Source organism: Rhinolophus sinicus, chromosome 2, assembly GCF_057876585.1.
Source record: "Rhinolophus sinicus isolate RSI-liver-muscle chromosome 2, RSI-T2T, whole genome shotgun sequence".
Classification (NCBI taxonomy): Eukaryota; Metazoa; Chordata; class Mammalia; order Chiroptera; family Rhinolophidae; genus Rhinolophus; species Rhinolophus sinicus.
The window spans coordinates 158,378,116-158,397,588 of NC_142502.1; the positions used below are offsets into that span (position 1 = coordinate 158,378,116).

General features: G+C 35.2%; 1 protein-coding gene across 4 annotated transcripts in view; it reads right to left on the bottom strand.

Moving 5' to 3' along the window:
• The window catches only part of SOCS5 (suppressor of cytokine signaling 5), a 61,889-nt gene that overhangs the window by 6,600 nt on the left and 35,816 nt on the right, over window positions 1-19,473 (bottom strand). Inside the window, exon 2 of one of the 4 annotated variants that reach the window (XM_074331945.2) lies at window positions 19,316-19,399. The exons of the other annotated variants lie outside the window; for them this stretch is intronic. The gene's annotated coding sequence lies outside the window, so the exon portion shown is untranslated. The remainder of the gene's footprint in view (window positions 1-19,315; window positions 19,400-19,473) is intronic. 4 annotated transcript variants of the gene reach the window in all.

A 19,473-nucleotide genomic window follows, 5' to 3' on the forward strand; every position in this document is an offset into this window, starting at 1 on the left:
GGGATGGTATAAAAATGTAAAGGGGGTCAAATATGTGGTGATGGAAAGAGAAGTGACTCTGGGTGTTGAACACACAGTGCAATATATAGATGATGTATTATAGAACTGTACACTTGAAACTATATAATCTTATTAACCAATGTCACCCCAATAAATTTAATAAAAATTTAAAAAATTCACCTTATACTGCCGCACTAAAGTGACAAGGCAAAGGCAAACATTCTGTCTGGTAGTCGTTCAGGTCACCAGGCCCTTTTGTGGCACTGCACCATTATGCAAGCCAGTCCTCACTTCTCATTTCCTGTCAGATAGAACACTCAGAACTCAGGGGAAAGGCAATAAACCCTCTCAAGGAAACTGGTTATTTTTGCCATGTATCAACCTAATTTCATCATGACATTGATTGTCTTCTTACTCCGAATAATTTAGATACTGCCTCATGTATTAAAAGGGAAAATATATTTTGTATTGTTGAAACATATCTGTATTCAACTTCTCAAACGTTATAATCAGGCCCACATTTGTGTAACACATTAAAATTAGTTCAAAAACCTTTAAGTAGCAATCTTCACTTACCAATTGCTACTCCACTGATCTAGCAACCTAAAGCTTACAGGTTAATGACTTGTAAAAATTCCCTATCTTCCTTCCCCACCCTACAATGTATCAAATTTTATCCATGATTTTGAAGGAGTTTGAGTAGAAAGGAAAACAGGAGGAAAGAAAGAGAATATAATATTTAGGCTTGAATGAAAAGGTGTCTTTAAGCTTCCCAATTTTTAATCTTAGAAGAGCTTAGAGTAATAAAAAAAAGTTACGATACTGTAATAATAAACAAAACAAAAACAAAAAACATGCAAATTTGGCATCTTTATTCTTGCTCCTTTAAAAAAATCTATAGCAGTTTACGGCACTCTACAAATAAATTATTTTAAGACTACAACACTGACAGGCACACCGTCTCATTCAGCAACCTAGAAGTCAACATTAGAAGAAATGGAAAACCCTGAACTTAAAGTTCAACTGGTTTTGTCACAACATGACAGCAGAAACTTTTAAAAAATGTCTTTTTCTATTTTGCTATTTAATCAGTATGATACTGCTTTTCTCCAGAATTTTTTGTTCATATTTATTATCTCATTATGTACTATTCTTCAATTTAGAATCAGTATTGGCAAGGTATTTGAGCATTGTTTTCTTACAGTGGTGAAGAGTCATTAGAGCTGACCCTTCCATAATTCTGACTAATCCTCTTTGCCATAAATACTTGCATTTTCAAGAAGTTGACTAGGGTTAAGAGAACAATAAAGAATAAACTTTCTTAAAATGAATGATAAATCTTCCCTTTAGTTTCTTACATAAAGAGCTCTTGGACTAATAATGCTCTTGGACTAATGACAATGAAAACAGACTTTGTCTCTGAAATCATGAAATATATTTTCAGATTATTCTTTATTAAAAGCATACTGCTAGGTTCATATGAGCTTGCATGGTAGGTGGTATGTGTTTTAATAAAATCTATTAGATGGAACTGTTAAATCTTATTAAACTTTATCAGAATATTTTGTCTCCTCCCCTTAAAAAAATGTTTTGTTTTGACCCTTTTCTGAGGCTTACCCCACTTGAACTTAACACGTCTTGTTATCACTTCTTCTTTTTTTTTTTTTTACATTAAGATTTCTGTTCTTCACTCGTAGTCCGATTATATGTACAGGGTTAATTTCTGCCTAGTCACTCACTAATTCTTGGTGACTCCAAAATCTTTGTAGGTGTACTCTTCTAATAGCCTAGCCCTTCCTAGCCTAGTTTTCTTCTCATTTCTTTACTTTTAAGTTTTTTTCACCTTTATTTTTACCCTTTTATTTCTTCTTATTTTATTCATGCATTTATAGTTTCAAAGTTTAAATATTACTACAAAGCTTATAACAACAACAAAAATAGCACCGCCTGCCACATCCTTTCCATCCTTGAGTCCTAGGGAATCAAGGAAAATTACTTTAAATTCTTTTAAGCTGTTCCTGCTGGTATTTTCCTCCTCATTTCTAGATAACACGCTCATATTGCTATTCGTTGATAACTTTCTAAGTTGGAAATAATTTACCCTCAGAATTTTGAGGGTATTACTCCACTGTTCTAGTAGCTTCTAGTGTGGCTGTTGAAAAGTCCAGAATCATACCAATTCCCAGTCTTCTTATGTGATGTTTTTATTTCATGAAAAATTGCAGCTTCTTCTGTTTATCCTTAGCCTAAGTCCTTTCAATATCCTTCCCCACCCTCCCCCGAAAGTCCTTTTTATTAGACACTAGACCATCTTTTGATTATATTTTATTTTCAATATTGCATTTCTTTTCCTTTTCTACTGTCTGGTAGATTTCTTTGGCATTACTTTACAACACTTCCATTGCAGTTACAATTTTTCCTATTAACAGTTTTAATTTCCAAGACCATTTTCTTGTTCTCTCAATGTGCTCTCTCTTTTTTTAAGATTTTATTGGGGAAGGGGAACAGGACTTTATTGGGGAACAGTGTGTACTTCCAGGACTTTTTCTTTTCCAAGTCAAGTTGTTGTCCTTTCAATCTTAGTTGTGGAGGGTGCCGTTCAGCTTCAAGTTGTCCTTCCAGTCTTAGTTGTGGAGGGCGCAGCTCAGCTCCAGGTCCAGTTGCCGTTTTCTAGTTGCAGAGGGCACAGCCCACCATCCCTTGTGGGAGTCGAACCAGCAACCTTGTGGTTGAGAGGATGTGCTCCAACCAACTGAGCCATCCGGGAGCTCAGTGGCAGCTCAGCTCAAGGTGCCGTGTTCAATCTTAGTTGCATGGGGCGCTGCCCACCATCCTTTGTGGGACTCGAGGAATCAAACAGGCAACCTTGTGGTTGAGAGCCCAATGGCAACCTTGTGGTTGAGAGCCCAATGGCCCATGTGGGAATCGAACCGGCAGCCCTCGGATTTAGGAGCATGGAGCTCTAACCGCCTGAGCCACAGGGCCGGCCCGAAGTGATGTATTTTCTCCTCCTCTTGTTCTCCTGCAGATCTGCCAATGTTCTTTTTAACAGCATCCTATTTTAACTTCTTGAATATAACATCTCATTTGTCTAAGGATATAAAACTTTTAAATGTTTTCCTTTTTTTCTTTTAACATTTCAAATATTTTTATCTGTTTCTTCTCAGTACCTTTTTTCCTTAAGTCTTTAGGTCTCTTTTTTATTATTATTTTTAAATTTTATTTTAGAGGCTTCAACAAGCGTCTGATGATCCCTGGCTACCCACCAGCGCTAACTAACATGCTAATCAGAAGCTCTGTCTAATTGGGGGGGGGGGGGAGTTGTTTGTCAACTGGTTGGCTTCACTACAAGGTGATGAGGCAATGAGTTAGTTTTCTATTAGGGAATCCCCAAAAGTCAGTATCTGTAAGCCTGTCTCCTGACTGCGTAGCTCAGAGAGAAACGCTCCAATCGCCTGTCTGGGGCATATATACCTGACTGCCATGTTCTGTGAACAGGGCAAGGAAATGGTGGGGTCTTAACCTGAATATTCAGACTTTCGCTTAAGTCCCTGATTTTTCAAAAGGTGTCCTTATTTATAAAACATATCCCAACTCCAGCTATGACTGAACCTCTTAAATTTCTCCAAGCTCTAACCTCTGGTTATATCCAAGGTAAAAGAACAATAGTCTCCTGGCTGCTCAGGGTGAAGGAGTCTGATACACACTTGAAACCATTCCTGTTTTCAGCTCCATACTTCATTCTTACTTTCTGAAGTAACTGGCTCCTCTAATTTCTGAGCCAGCAGTATAAGTTGGTTTGCTTCTTTTTAATGTACTTGTTTGTTGGCACTTAGATCACCTTTCTCAGTTCTCCTAATTTCTGGCTACCTGCTTCTACCAAAAACTTGACGAATCAGGCCTACTTCTATCTTCTCTCACCTGCTTTCTACTTGTGAGTTTATGCCTTATATCTTTTTTTATTCCTTTAGTTTTAGTGGGGTTCCAGGAGGGAGTAAAGACAGAATGCCAAATTGACATATTATAACTAAAAAGTCCTCTTTTCACTGTTAAAGACATGAATGGTACCATACAGAATATCGCCCAATCAGATCAGTAATTCCTTCCAATTGCAGAAATAGCAAATTTTTCTAGAATGAGGGATCTGCACAATAATGCTGGCTGCATAATATAATCACCTGGAAACTACATGATACACAGGCTCCCTCCCGAGAGATTCTGATTTAACTGGTCTGGGGTTGGGCATGAGCACTGCTATGTTTTATAAGCTCTGGGTGAGGCTCCAATGGTAGCTCCAAAAGAGACAAGTAAAAGAACACTGCTCTGTTGTGGGGTGTGAATAGTACTAAATAAACTAGGTGCCACAATCTCATCACCATGTCTCTTCTTTTTATTTTTGTCACTGTATACAAGAGGCCTACAGAATCTTAGGAGAGATCGTCTAGAGCAGTGCCTCTTAAACTATCCATTGTAAAGAGCGAGTTGCTTTTTAATTTTGCAGACTGATTCTTTTGTAAGATATAATAAGAATAAATTACTGGAAATATGAACTGTAAAAAAAAAAAGACGTGAAATACAAGTGCCAATTTTCTTATTAGTTGAACAAACATAAAATAATTGTCAAACTGCTATAAAATATTTCAAATGCTTGCTTTTAATTTCTATACCTAAACTTGTCACAGGCTGGTAATGAACTGTACAGCGGCACCAATTGGTGGTCCATATTTCGAGTAGCTCTGGTCTAGAGCCGCGCTGTCCAATATATGTGGTTATTGAGCCCTGAAATGTGGCTAGTGCCACATATTGAAATGATAATAGCTTGGATATAATTGGTTAAATATATTATTAAAATGAATTTCATTTGCTTTTTAGTTTTTCAACGTGGTTACTAAAAAAATTTAAATTACATATATGGTTCAAATAATATTTCTTTTGGACAATACTGATCTAGAGCAGGGGTCAGCAAACTATAGCCCAAGGACCAAATATGGTCTGTGGCCTGTTTCTGTATGGATCTTAGCTAAGAATGGTTTTTACATTTTTAAAGATACTAAAACACAAAAAACAAACAAACCCACAAAGAACATTGACAGAGACCACATGTAGCCTGCAAACCCTAAAATAGTTTCTATCTGGCCCCTTATAGAAAAAGTTTGCTGACCCTGGTCTATAGTGTGTAAGATTATAAACCATACCACTGTATACATTAGAATATTACTATTCAAGAAGTACAGAAGTCTCTCTTCTCTGTTTATAATACAAATTTTGTAGCTATCTGAAGATACTTCTTTGACAAGCAAATTATACCTGAAAAAAGTGATTGTTTTAGAAAGCCAGCAAACTTAAAATCACTTATCTCCGTATACAGTTGTTTGTAAGTTGAATAAACAAGTAGGACATACAGAAAACATTTGTACTTGCCAGGTTACAGAAGGCAGTTTCTTCTCTTTTATAGACAAAGCATGGAATTTAGTGATTTCTCTATTTCTAATCTGAATACAGTTGATAGACTGCGTCGTGACAAAATATTCCAATTTAAAGAGAGACTATTATGCTTCCACACCCCATGGGGATAGAAAGTGGAATTTTTCTTGATGTGGGAAATGCTATGTGGGCGGCTATAATACTGGGAATAAAAAAATTCTGAAAGTGATTTATAGAAGAGTCCACCTAAGAATCAGGAAGGCACTTCAACTATCTTAATATTTACAATGTCATTTTTGAGGTTCTTTTGTTTGTTTTGTTAAATTTTTGGAAATACATTTAGCTAAAACCCCTTGAAACCTAAATTACAACTCTACATATGGTTTTATATAAAGTTACACATGGCTAAGTGTTAAATTTCAATTACATTGATTCTAGAATGAAAGTTCAACATCCATTACAATCTTTCACATTTCTACACCTGCATAGTTATCCTTAAACTATCCAAAACAAATTTCTAAAAACTCATTCCTTCCTTCAAGGACAATCATAATTTTAAAAGAGTTTTATAATGCTGTTGCAAGTTAAGCAGCTTTTGTTGAAAAATGTTATTTAACAGGATAAGTTATAAATCAGAATTATGGAAAATAAGAGGTCAAATTCCATTACTAGAAAAATTTACATATATAAAAAATTAAAGACTACAGTCAATAGTTAACTGCCAATTTGTTAACTATTACAAAATTTTCACAAAATAATTGAAGTAGTTTCTAGGAGTTTATTTCAATGGGACTTAATTCACACTTTACTAGAAGAAGAATTAAATTCAACAAGTTTTAAGATTACACATGGGTTAGAGGGGTAGTAGATTGGGCAGGGGGACAGTTATCACTTTGTGAGGGGTGTAAATGTCTATTACATTGCTTTGTACACCTGAAATAAATGAAAAAAAAAAAAAGCCAATCCATAAAAAAAAAAAAATAGTGTATGGCATGCCATAGCGGGTAAACAGGAAGAATGTGACAACTCAACTCCCTCCTGTACTGTTCAGTCTATCTAGACTACTTAGTCATGAGATACACTTCCAGTATAAATTCCTTCAGTTACAGTAACAAAAATTGGGACACATGGATTAAAGTATTTCCGTGCCAAATTCAGGTACAAGAGGCAGTTTAGGAGATTCAACGTTTGATTGATATTTTGGTGGCATTTCAATAATTTTTAGAAAAAGGTAATACAATATTCAGTATTAATATGACCCAGAAATCCAGGGATGCATGGCCATCATAGCTATAGGCCCTTAAATAACCTAAGAACCAGTTGGGTTTTTAAAAAAATTATTTATTTCTTATTGTTTACACTCTTTATTGTGACTATCCGACTGGATGCCTATTTATCTTTTATATTGCTATTTAATATTACGTTCAACCATATAAAATTACTGTTTTGTGGGTAATAAATGGTCATATAATTCAACCTCAGAGTTCAACTATTACAATATACATAATATATTCACACAGTAGATGTACATGTGCGCCCAAAAACATGGAGCCCACTGATCTAGTACACAGATACTTCTGTACCCACTGGTTGAGTTGTATTTTTCTGAGTTAGTTATGTTAGTTTCCAAATATGTTCATGCCACTTATTACTGAAATTATGTGATTCAATTAAGTGTTCATTAAACTAATGAAATATGGGAGCGTAGGGAAGAATGAGTTGAATGACTCTGAAATACTTAACAAAAGTGAGATACTTATGCTGTTGAATTAGGTATAGGCAAGAAAATAGTTTAAGAAATTAGAAAACATATTGCAAAGATCTATAAGGATTCTAAACTCAGAATGCATCAAGAGTCTAAATTTGTGTTCTATTTAAAAAACCCAAAAGGGAAACCTTAGATGATACATTATGGATGTGGTTTCTGCTGGATAAATAATATGGAACTGCAACAAGAGGACCTGCCTTCAAAGAAAAGACCTTCCTTGGCCCCTTAATCGAAAGACTGACAAGAGAACATGCAACCTTATTCTTAGAGTAAAACATTCCAGGTGTGTATCCTTTCTATGATTTCCTGCTTTATTAGACTTTGTAGACTGCTGATCCTGATTAAATCAGATAAGAGGTCTTCCTCAATAACCATTTAATTAAAATTCATAGTAATGTCAGGAGAGACAAATACAAAGTCCTAATGTTAACAGGGAGACACGATCTAGTTTACGGGATAGTAAGCAAGAAAGACCTCTCTGAGGAGGTGATATTTCAAAACCTTGTGCTAAAGGATGAGTAAGAACGAATTAGGATTGTGTTCTGTATGCAGAAAGAAGGGCATCTGCAGAGGTCCTGAAGCAGGAACGACCATGGCACGAATAATGGCTAATGTTAACATAGACTGAAGAGTGCCCAGATGAAGTTGAAGACGTGGGGCTTGTAATCCAGGCTAAGAGAACAAGAGAGGATGCTGACCCTGCACTGAAGACCACCGCAGAGATCTGAGGAAGAGCTGGCCTAGGGTGGTGATAGTACAGATGGATTTGAAATGTTTACCAATCAAATCTACAGGATGAATGATTGATGGCTAATGGGGAATGAGGAAGAGGGAGGTGTCAAAAACGACTGCCAAGTCTCTGGCTTGGGGAAATAGTTGGAGAGAGATGCTATCTCAGAAACAGGAAACACAACAGAGCAGTTTTGGCAAGTGAAGGGTTGGAGAGAGTTAATAAATTCAATTTAGAAAATGTTACAGTTGAGACTGTCATTGAAACATCTAAGTGAAGTCTCATTAGTCCCTTAGTGTGTATTTATATTATGGATTACGATACAGCAGGGATGATAAATTATAGTTACTTATATCTGTACACACAAATCTCAAAAACATAATGCTTAGAGAAGTAAATGATACAGATGAAATATTCATTATGAATTCATTTACCTTTTAGACAGGCAAATCCAAAAATACATTGTTTAGGTATACATACACATATAATAAAAAATATAAAAAGCAAGGAAATGGTTACCTATTTGGGGGAGGAATACAGAATTAGGAAGAGGTACTCAGAAAGCTTCTATTTCTTAGCCTGGGTAATGGGTACATGGTTTGTACTTATTAAGTATTCTTTAGATTGCACTTATATTTTGTACACTCTTTCTTGTATATGATACATTGCATAATAACATTTTTAAAATTATACAGGCCAAAAAAAAAAACTATACAGGCCACATTTTGACCACAATGGGATTTAGCAACCAAATATTATAACAAAACAAAACAAAAAACCACCAGGAAAATAAAAAGTTCTCATAATTCTTAGGTAAAACAGGAATTCAAAAACGAAAATTACAGACTGTTTAGAAAATAGCATTATTAATATTTTGCAAACTTTCTGCTGTATAGCAATTTGGCAATATTTATCAAAATGCTCTTACTCTTTAACTTGACAATCACATTCTAGACTAGATGGTTACCCTAAAACCAGGAAAAGTTGAAAAAGAAAAACAACCAACAACAAGAACAAAACACAGTTTTCTTTAATGTAGTACAAAAGGTCAGCAAACTTCCATATAGTAAGTAAATATCTTACGCATGGTGGGCGGTAGGTTCTTTGTGACAACTACTGAATTCTGCCATTGTAGTCTGAATGCAACCACAGATAATATGTAACTGAATAAGCCTAACTATATGTCAATAAAATTTTACTTATGGTCAGCGAAACTTAAATTTCATATAAGTTCCACTTGTCACAAAATCATTCTTCTGCTGATTGTTTTTTCCAACCATTTACAAATGTAAAATCCATTGGCTCAGAGGCTGTACAAAAACAAGTGGCAGGCCAGATTTGGCCTAGGGGCCATAGTTTGCCAACCTCTGATACGGTATATCATAAAACCTTGCACAGTACATTTACTAAAACAATGTTCATTCTATAGAACAATTTGGGGAAACAATACTCTAAGAAGATAATCTTGAGTACATAATAACAAAGATATATGGATGGTCCCTAGAGCGTAATAGTGAAAAAACTGCAAATTATTTGTAAAAATGAAACATATACATATTATAGAAGTAAAACACTACTTAAACATACCAAAAAAAAAAAAAAAAAAAAAAAGTCTAACCTTCACCTGAAATCCTACCACCCAGAGATGACCACTGTTACTACTCTGGTGAAAATCTTTCCATATATTCTCTTTTAAGCAAAAAGTTGTACACAATCTTTTATAATTAAAAAAGTCTCCTTCATGTCTGTGACTATATTCCTTTCTCATTTTTTGAATAGTAGTGTTTTCTTTTTTCTTTTTTAGTTATCTATGTCAGAAATGGGATCAGACTAGTAAAACAGAAAAACTTCTGGCAGCTGTATTTTTTAAATTGATAAATAAATCCAAGAGCATCTGAAGTGAGCAATAAGACAAACCCCTGGGAAGCTCAAAAAAGAGAATGACGGTGATGGCTGTGATGCCTGTTTACCTTACTGAACACTAACCACGTGCCAGACACTGGTATAAGCATTTCACTTCTCCCAACAACCATATGAGTAAAAGTTTTCTCAATTTTATAGATGTAGAAACTGGTACACAGTACTAGTCTTCAGTGCAGTGTTAATATCCTCTCTTGTTCTCTTAGCCTGGATTACAAACCCTACGCCTTCAACTTCATCTGGGCACTCCTTAGTCTATGTAAATAATAAACTGGGCTTATTAATAATAAACTGGGCTTAAGTTTCCTCCATTATTATTAATCTATTCAGGTTTTCTACCTATGCTTGAGTCAGTTCTGGAACTGTATGTTAACAATTCTTAGTCCGAGGAGTGTGATTAACAAGCTCTTTAAAACTTCAAGGAATACATCATTTCTATATTTTTTCAGTAACAGAAATGGAAAAGTTTCAACTTTTTGAAACTGCAGAGGAAAAAAAGTGATGGAACTGATATTAAAATTTGACAAAGGTAGCACATGCACTCTCAAAAGAAAATTACTGACTTATTCCATTTTATTGTAATGTGTGAAACAATACTGACCAAAAGAATCCAGAGAAAAAGCTAGATTCATAGGCCAACTGTGAATGTATTGGTGTTTATACTCTATGCCTATCTATTATGAAAGTCATCACGCTTTGTATAGGCTTGTATACCACTCAGAAACGTTCTGATATTATTATAACTAGTGGATCTACATATATGACTAAGTTCTGTTTCTTTTCTAGAATACTACTTTTAACTAACTACATGGTCAGTTAAGAATGTGTTTTGAAACCACATGCTTAATTCAAGTGATTAAGTTTAAGAAGTTCCTATATTTCTTTCTGCATATTAAGAAAAATATAATAATCAATTTTAAAAAAGAAGAAAAAAGAGGACATAAGAGCAAATTAAGAGTCATAGTGGTAAACAGATTCTGCATTAATACCTCCCCAAAATGATAATTTAAGGGCTGTTTCTTTTTCTAATGAAAAATAAGTATCTAAAATTTGCATCTCCACTTCTCGAATTTTACTCACACAGTTCTCACTTCCCGTGTCATGTATGAGGGCGCTCTAGGCCATCAGAATGCCATTCTTAAACCCAAATCACTTGTAGAGACACCGCCTGTGCTTCGCTTAGGTGATAAGCATGAGAGAGTCAATGGGAGGCGGTGGGAAGAGAGCAGGTTAAACTCCAGCTGTACCTCTAAGAACACTGTGACCCTGAATATATTCCTTCACACTCCTGAGCCTAAATTTGTCTCTGGGTAAATGAAGTTAACAATACCTACCCTCATGGGTTGGATATGAGGATTAGAAACCTTATCTACAAAGCCTTTGGCTCACAGGAGACACTGAAAAGACAGTGGCTTTAAAAATGTTACCAGTACTATCTAGCGTAAAGCTTTAGCTTTTCTTTCCTTTAAACATAATCCTCCCTTTCATTTCTTGTGGTTCATGCCACAAATGTCAGTATTGTCCTATGGACAATATCTGCCAGACTGCAAGTTCTATTCATCATTTAACCTTCTGTTATTTCCCAGGAAACACGATGAGGATTTCAATGCTCCTCGGCATTGAAGCTACAGCTCATCTACAACCTAAAAACTAGCACAGCTGATCTGTACAGTCCTCGGCAAAGCCCAGGACCGCAGTCCTCATTTTTTTTTTTGGCTTCAAAATTCCTTTTTAGTCTATAAAACACTGCCACAATTTAAATTTTACTATATAGATATTGCACACTAGAGAAGTATAAAATCCTAACAAGTTACACTTCATTTTCTATGGAGAAAGTATCTTATGTAATATACTAACAAATGCACTACTCATTGAAATGTTTCTTATCTGGCCAGTATTACTGGCAGACTGGGATGGAACACAAAGAACATGTGCTTTAGCTTCAGAGGGCCCTAAAATCAAACTCAAGCACTCACTAGCTGTGTGAAATCTAAGTCTCAGGCTTTCCATCTAAAAACAGGAAAATTGCCCCTCTTTTACAAGGGGTTTTAAGAGGATAACACGACATAAGGTAAGTACAGCTGAGTATGTAATGGTGGCTCAAAAATGGTAGCTTATGTTATATAACCGATCCAAAGTAGAAGATTTATGTTGGTGCTAGTGGCAAAAAGCAAAGCTATTTTTTATGTCTAGGGAGAGATCATGGGTAAATTAGTCCTGCCTTTATCTCCCCCCTCAAGGGAGTCTACTTCAGTTAGGTAAATCAAGCAACTTCACTAAGCAAAGCAACTCTGTGTGTTTTAGTACTGTAAACACTGCCTCTATGGCTCATGCTTCCTAGAGCACAAGCCATTACCATCCCATAAATCTCCCTCAACAACAAAAGGCAGCTAGAAGCAAACAAAAACCAACAGCTCTCAGTTGAGGAATTTAGTGGATCAAGCTACTACACTGGCTTTAATCCAAAACAGAATCTCTAATTTGGGGAACTGCTTAACAGTGAGCTTATTGTGATCCTACAAATAATTTATAAAGAATATTCAGTTACCAATGGTAGGTGAGCAACTGCAATCTGGACCATTTCTTTTTCTAAAAAGGATAACCAATTCATAACCCCGGCAGTTTAGTGTCACGAGAAATACAAAGACTTTAAGGACTGAAATAAAATGATTTTTTATAACAATACTTTCCTTTTCTTTTTTATTTGAAACTACTTAAAGACATTTATCAACCTTTTATGAACTAAAGGACACTACTGTCTTCTATGCCAAATTTTAAGGCCCGAAGAAAGCTGCAAGTTTCCAAATAATGTGACAGTTATAATGAATGAATGAAAGGAAGGAAAGAAGGAAGGGAAAAAGGGAGGGAGGGAGGGAGGAAGGGAAAAAAGGAGGGAAAGAGAGAGGAGGGAGGGAGGAAAGGAAGAAAACATAATCAGGACAAGTTTCCTTTTTTTGATCTAGATTCTTTACTAGCATAAGAAGAAAGAAACTTTAAACATCTCAAAATTAGTCTGTTCTTTAGAAAGAGATGCGGGAGGGGTACCGGGAGAAGTAAAGGCAAATAAGGGTATCTTTTAATCATCTAAGAAAACTAATGCTAAGAGAAGCATTTTGACCAAAATTACAGAAATTCCAAGTAAACACCCCAGTTTTGTGTTAGTGTTACCATATAACACACAACTTTACTTTTTAAAAATTAGGAAAATTAAAAAATCTTTGCTTGTAAAAGAACTGAAATAAACCTCACCTATCAAAAGCTGAGAAACAAGCAAGCTGAAAAGGTGATAAAATATATTCATTTTAACATTTACTGACAGCACATGCGGAAAACATAATAAAGCTCAAGTTCTCAGACGATAATACTTAAAGCCCTTGCTCTACGCATAGGAGGACTGACAAATAAGTTCGAACTCATTGCAACAATGTTGCTAACCTTTTTTTTTTTTTAATTTTTTTTTTTTTAATTGGGGAAGGGGAACAGGACTTTATTGGGGAACAGTGTGTATTTCCAGGCCTTTTTTCCAAGTCAAGTTGTTGTCCTTTCAATCTTAGTTGTGGAGGGCGCAGCTCAGCGCTAGGTCCAGTTGCCGTTTTCTAGTTGCAGGGGCACAGCCCACCATCCCTTGCTGGAGTCAAACCAGCAACCTTGTGGTTGAGAGCCTACTGGCCCATGTGGGAATCGAACCGGCAGCCTTCGGAGTTAGGAGCATGGAGCTCCAACCGCCTGAGCCACCGGGCCGACCCCTTGCTAACCTTTTTTGATATCAGAGGCATTATTCATATGAATTTGTACCAACTGGACAGTTAACAAAGTTTACTATTTGGAAGTGCTGAAAAGGCTGTGTGAAAAAAGACAACCTGAACTTTTCACCAACAATTCATGGCTCTTGCATCACGACAATGCACCAGCTCGCACAGCACTGTCTATGAGGGAGATTTTAGCCAGTAAACAAATAACTGTATTGGAACACCCTCCCTACTCACCTGATCTGGCCCCCAGGGACTTCTTTCTTTACCCGAAGATAAAGGAAATGTTGAAAGGAAGACATTTTGATGACATTCAGGACATCAAGGATAATACCACAACAGCTCTGATGGCCATTCCAGAAAAAGAGCTCCAAAATTGCTTTAATGGGTTGACTAGGCAAGTGTTGGTGCATAGCTTCCCAAGGGGAGTACTTTGAAGGTAACTATAGTGATATTCAGCAATGAGGTATGTAACACTTTTTCTAGGATGAGTTTGTGAACTTAACTGTCCATGAACTTAATTGTATTTACTCTAAACGAATCCATAGTTTAAGTAAACTTCATTCTCTTGACAACCAGTCCATAGTAGCTTAGAAATTGCCAATCAGAAAAGGTGGTGTGAAAGGATGGTCAGAGAGAAGTGCTATGAGCAAGTACACTTACCAGAACAAGACCAAAAACCTTAGAGAGCATGAAAGCCTGGGGTCACTAACTACATGGGCACACACTGTAAGACAAAAAAGTGAACAAGTAGAGATATAAAAAAAGATTTAAAAGATAAGAGACTATTATGAACAACTTAATGTCAATAAATTGAAAAACGTAGAAGAAATGGCTAGATTTTTAGGAAAATATAAATTTCCAAAACTGACTCAAGAAGAAATAAAAAATCAATGGCCTGTAACTCTTAAAAACTGAATCAGTAATTAAAAATCTTTGCATAAAGAAAGTACCACTCCAGGCAAGTGTTCCAAGCAGACGTCAATCTGTCTGACAACTATGATTTCTTATCACTGGTGGCCATAGCAAGAGGTCAGGGTCAAAAGAGAAGTGACAGCCAGCACAATAAGGCAAGAAAAAGAAATGCATATTAATTGAAAAGGAAGAAATAAACTCTCCATTTGCAGATGACAAGATTTTCCACATAGAAAACTCAAAGGAATCTTCCTTAAAAATTAAAAATAAAAAAAGGAAAGAAAATCCTAGAACTAAGTAAGTTCAGTAGGGTCACAAGATATATGATTAACACAAAAATCAAATCGTATCTATATGCTAACAAACACACACATGGAAACTGAAATTAAAAGAGATACAACAAGGAATATGACATTAAAGGGCAAGGAAACAGACTGACAGGATATTTCTTTAAAATTATTCCATTAGTAAAAGTCCTAACTTCTGTATGCTCCAGAATGAGATTCAAATGGCTGGAGAAAACTATGCTCGATACCCTCGAGTCCCCACTGCCTTTATCCTTCCCCCAGGGAAGGTGAAGTGTAAGAATGTGGTCTCCAGTCCGCTCCACAGATACATCAGGTCCAGCCCTCCTCTGTACCCCCACTGCCCTCTCCCAGGCTGTCTTCATCATCATGTGCATGTACACATTAGTTGTAACAGCTGCCTCAATAGTCTACCTTCCTCCATCTCACTCCCTTCTAGAACATCTTCCATGATATTGATCCCAGGATTTCAAGCAGCTTAGGAAAAGTCAAGAAGACTCTATGTCTGGCCACTTCCTCCACACTTTAAGAATTTAGCACAAAAGAAGCAACAGTTCTCAGTATTATAATTTAGGGATATAAACGAAACACAGCTAAAATTATGTCATCTGGAGAAAAAAGGTGACCTAATGGTTGTTTTTATGTATATGAAGAGTCTTTCTCTAAAAAGGAAAATTCTGGTCACTCTTCAATCTATCTAAATACAAAAACAAACAAAAAAAACACTTAGAAAAAAATTAGTATTTCAAATATTAAAAATGTAAATAAACAACCAAAAGAGATTTGTGAGAAGTCTTTCATGGGAGATGCTCAAGAGGATAAGCAACCCTCTGTCTCCATCCAGCCCAGGTATTCCTTCCTCTACAAGCAACTGAATTAACTAACCTCAAAGATCTGTGATTTAAAAAAAAAAATTGAATTTAAAAAATAAGCACAGCACTCCACAAATAGACTCAAGTTATTTAAAGGTCTAGCAATAGCACAGCAGTTAAAACTGATTCCTAATCACTATCCAATTAAACTAAAGTATAATCATAATGTCCAAGGTACCGAGTTATCCAAATAGTCTTATACTCTATATGTAGTCATGTTTCAGTCAGGTGCTAACTTAATGTTCAATTTAAACACTACAAGTTTAGTGCAAGCTGCAAAAATACTAACAAAAGCAATACTGTTCTGTCAATACAAACTTTCTCCTTCCTGTCTCCCCTAAAAAAAACAAAACAAAAAACAAAACAAAACAAAAAAAACAATGCTTCCTACACAGTTTAAGATATAGTTTCTTCCCATAAACACAACTTAAAAATGAGGGTTCTTTTACAGGTAAAGAAAAGTAAATTTAAATAGTTTCAAAGATGAACTGAGCAATTTAAAGTACAGTTAATTCGTAGTATTTTTTGCTAATGAAGGAAGCAGTGCTTCATGAAAAAAAATTCTTCAACATTCTGTCAGATTTGAAATGAAATAAGATTTACTATTTACTTAAACAGTTCACATTACAATTGTTTGAAGGGCAGCAGGTAAAAATAGTCTGTTATTGCTTGCAAGTAATCCTGGAAACCCACTTTATGAGGTAATTATCCACCTTATCAAATAACAATAGACTCTAGTTTTCACAATAAAATATCAAACTTTTCAGTTAAACACTTGGATCTAAGGTGGATGAACCATTCCACAATTGCTATTTCTAACTAGAAATCATAAACATACATAAATCAAAATTTGATTTTTAAAAACCATTGTTGTGTTGAAAGAGCTAGTTTAAGAAATAGCTAACCATCCACAAAGACTTTCTATGCTCTGTCCCTTATCAAATTACTTCACCAGAAAGATAATATGTGGTTTGTATTATTATGACTCCCTACAGATACACTTTACCAGAATTACAACTTAATATTATGCCCTTAAGCTTCATTGAGTTTATAAAACAAATGGCCTTGTATCATTTCATGTTCTATAAAAATAGTATCGAAGACACCATTCCTTATATAAAGACTCACATAAAAAATTCCTCTTTGACTTTACAGCCAACATTTCTCTCCTGAAAAAACTGATACGCTTCCTTAAAGCGGACAATGAGAAACATATAAATCATTGTGTTCCTCTTCTTTTCTGCTATTACCAACAGGAAATTCAAATCGAAGGCTTAGTTTATAAATTTCTGATAGACTTAGAGATCCCCTCCACTTCCTAGTATAATTCTGTATCAATTATCATTATACTAAATGTCCAAGTATGAGTTTATTATTAATCATCTTTTTTCCCTTCTTTTTGGAAGTAGATAGGACTAAAAATAAAGTTAACAGTCAAATTTTCAGAAACTTAAAACTATACTTCTGGGTCTAAAATCTAATAATCTCAAATGTTCCTAGAGAGCAACTGATGAGAATTTCAATGGACTGTAAAATAGATAAACCCACCATAAAATAAAAGTAGTAAATTATAGGAAGCCATATGATCTCTCAAAGAAGAGACGGAAAGCCTATTTAAGCAAACTGTTCAAGAAAGAAACCAAAAGAGAAATACTTAGTGACAAAACTTTAAACTTTTGCATATTAAAAAATATGCCATACATAAACAAAATGATAAGCTGGATAAAACATGTTCAATATATGACAAAGTGTTAATGTATTTATAAGAAAATGATAAGATGCAACAACTCAAAGGGAAATAGCAAAGGACATGTCCAGAAAAGTCACAAAATCAGATATATACTTGGCCTATAAATGTATGAAAAAAGTTAATTCTTAGAATTTATTAAAGATATCCAAAATAAAATGTGATATAAGATTTTTCACTTACCAATTTGGCAAAGGTTTTTTTGTTTTGTTTTTTTCTTTTACATTTTAATGGTAATATCTAAGCATGGGTACTGGGAAACTAGCATGTTCACATGTTCATATGAGAATATAAATCCATGTGGCATTTCAAGAGGGAAATTTTATATTACATATCCAAGCTTTAAAAAGTTGTATACATTTTGACCCAAGATTTCACAATTAGAAATTATTTTTAAAAATAGTCAGATAAGGACACAAAGATTTATATACAAGAGATATTCCTCATAGCATTAGTTATAGTAGCAAAAAATTGGCAATAACAGTATTATTCAGTTAACAGAGGATGGATTAAATAAACTGTGGTACTTTCATATGCTGGAATAACAGAAAGACATTAAAAACCATGTTTCTGGAAGCATTTAATTTTCTGGAAATGTTCATATTAAATTAATATGGCTATAAAACAGTATGTGTAAACTGACCTCCACATACATACACATACGCACACAAACATATGTTTTAATAAAAAGATTATGGGTAGGAAATTCTACTGTGGTTATCTTGGGTGGTTTTTTACTATTGTAATTTCATTTTTTCTTTTTTTTCTGTATTTTCCAAAACATTACATTCAAATGTTTTAATTTCCTAGCTGGAAAAAAAAAAAGCTATTTTAAAAGGAAGTAGATCTTGAAAAAGACCAATCTAATTTCATATTATAACTGAAAATTATGCGTAAAATGCAGAACAAATAAATTAAGAAGTCTTAAAAATAAACTTTTTTAGAAAAGGTAGGGGAACAGTGTGGAAGCAAAAGACACACAAAGAAGGGATGAGAGGGGCAGATTAACACAATCAGGGGAGAAAGGAATAACAAATACAGAGATCTTCACTAACCCAGACTGACTTTCTCAGACAGTACTGGGGATGGATGAGTAGTAACATTAGATTGGGAGGTAGGAACCACCCTTTCCAAGAGAGTACCAGAAAGTAATGTGCATTCGTTTGGATATAGAGATACTATTTATAGGATAACCAACAGAAATAGATTATGTGATGCCATGTAACATTAACATTTCCAGTACAGCGGAGCTTCGATTAATTTCCAAAATGTAATAAAGGTGGTAGGAAAGGTGGGTATTTCATTGTAATAAAAAGTTTTCTACTTGTTAATCAAAAAGTAGCACTCTGATATGAATTCAACTCTTACATATCAATCTCTTAAGGATTCAACTCTTTCTTTATATATCAGTCTTTTCTCATTGCTGGGTACTGACCACATTCACTCAGGTTGGCAAATGTAGGTGTGCGTGGTGATGGAGAAGTCCTGGTTTGAAGTGTGAATTTGATGGTAAGAGAAATAAGAATTCTCACTGAAATCCAAGAACAAAATCAGTAACACAAGTGGGCCTAGTCCTCAAAGCACTGGAACTGAGAGCCTGCTCCAGTTCCACGGTTGCCCTAGAGATTAAGCAGCAGGAATTTCTGCGTCCTCATTCTAGTGCTCCTGCCATTACTCTGACTCAGCAAGTCCCTGGGTACCAGCTTTTGGTACCTGATTTGCCTCCAGCTCCCAGTTGGTCTCCCTGCTCCAATACTCTATTCTTTTTCTACCTCACAGCTGCCACTTTGTCAATGTCATACCTTTGGCTAATTCTCAGTCTATCACAGGTCCCTCCTATCTCTTTCTCTTGACTTTTCAAATTCTGCTGATTTTCTTTGCTTACCTGCCAAATCCCTGTTTCTTATTGTGCGTTTGTGATCTACATCATCGTGTATATTCTTCCAGTAACCACCTTTACTTGTCAGTCCTGAAATCATCCAGACAGAAAATTAAAAGCAAGAGCTATATTTCTTTAACCAGACAATGAGCTCTGTGAGAACC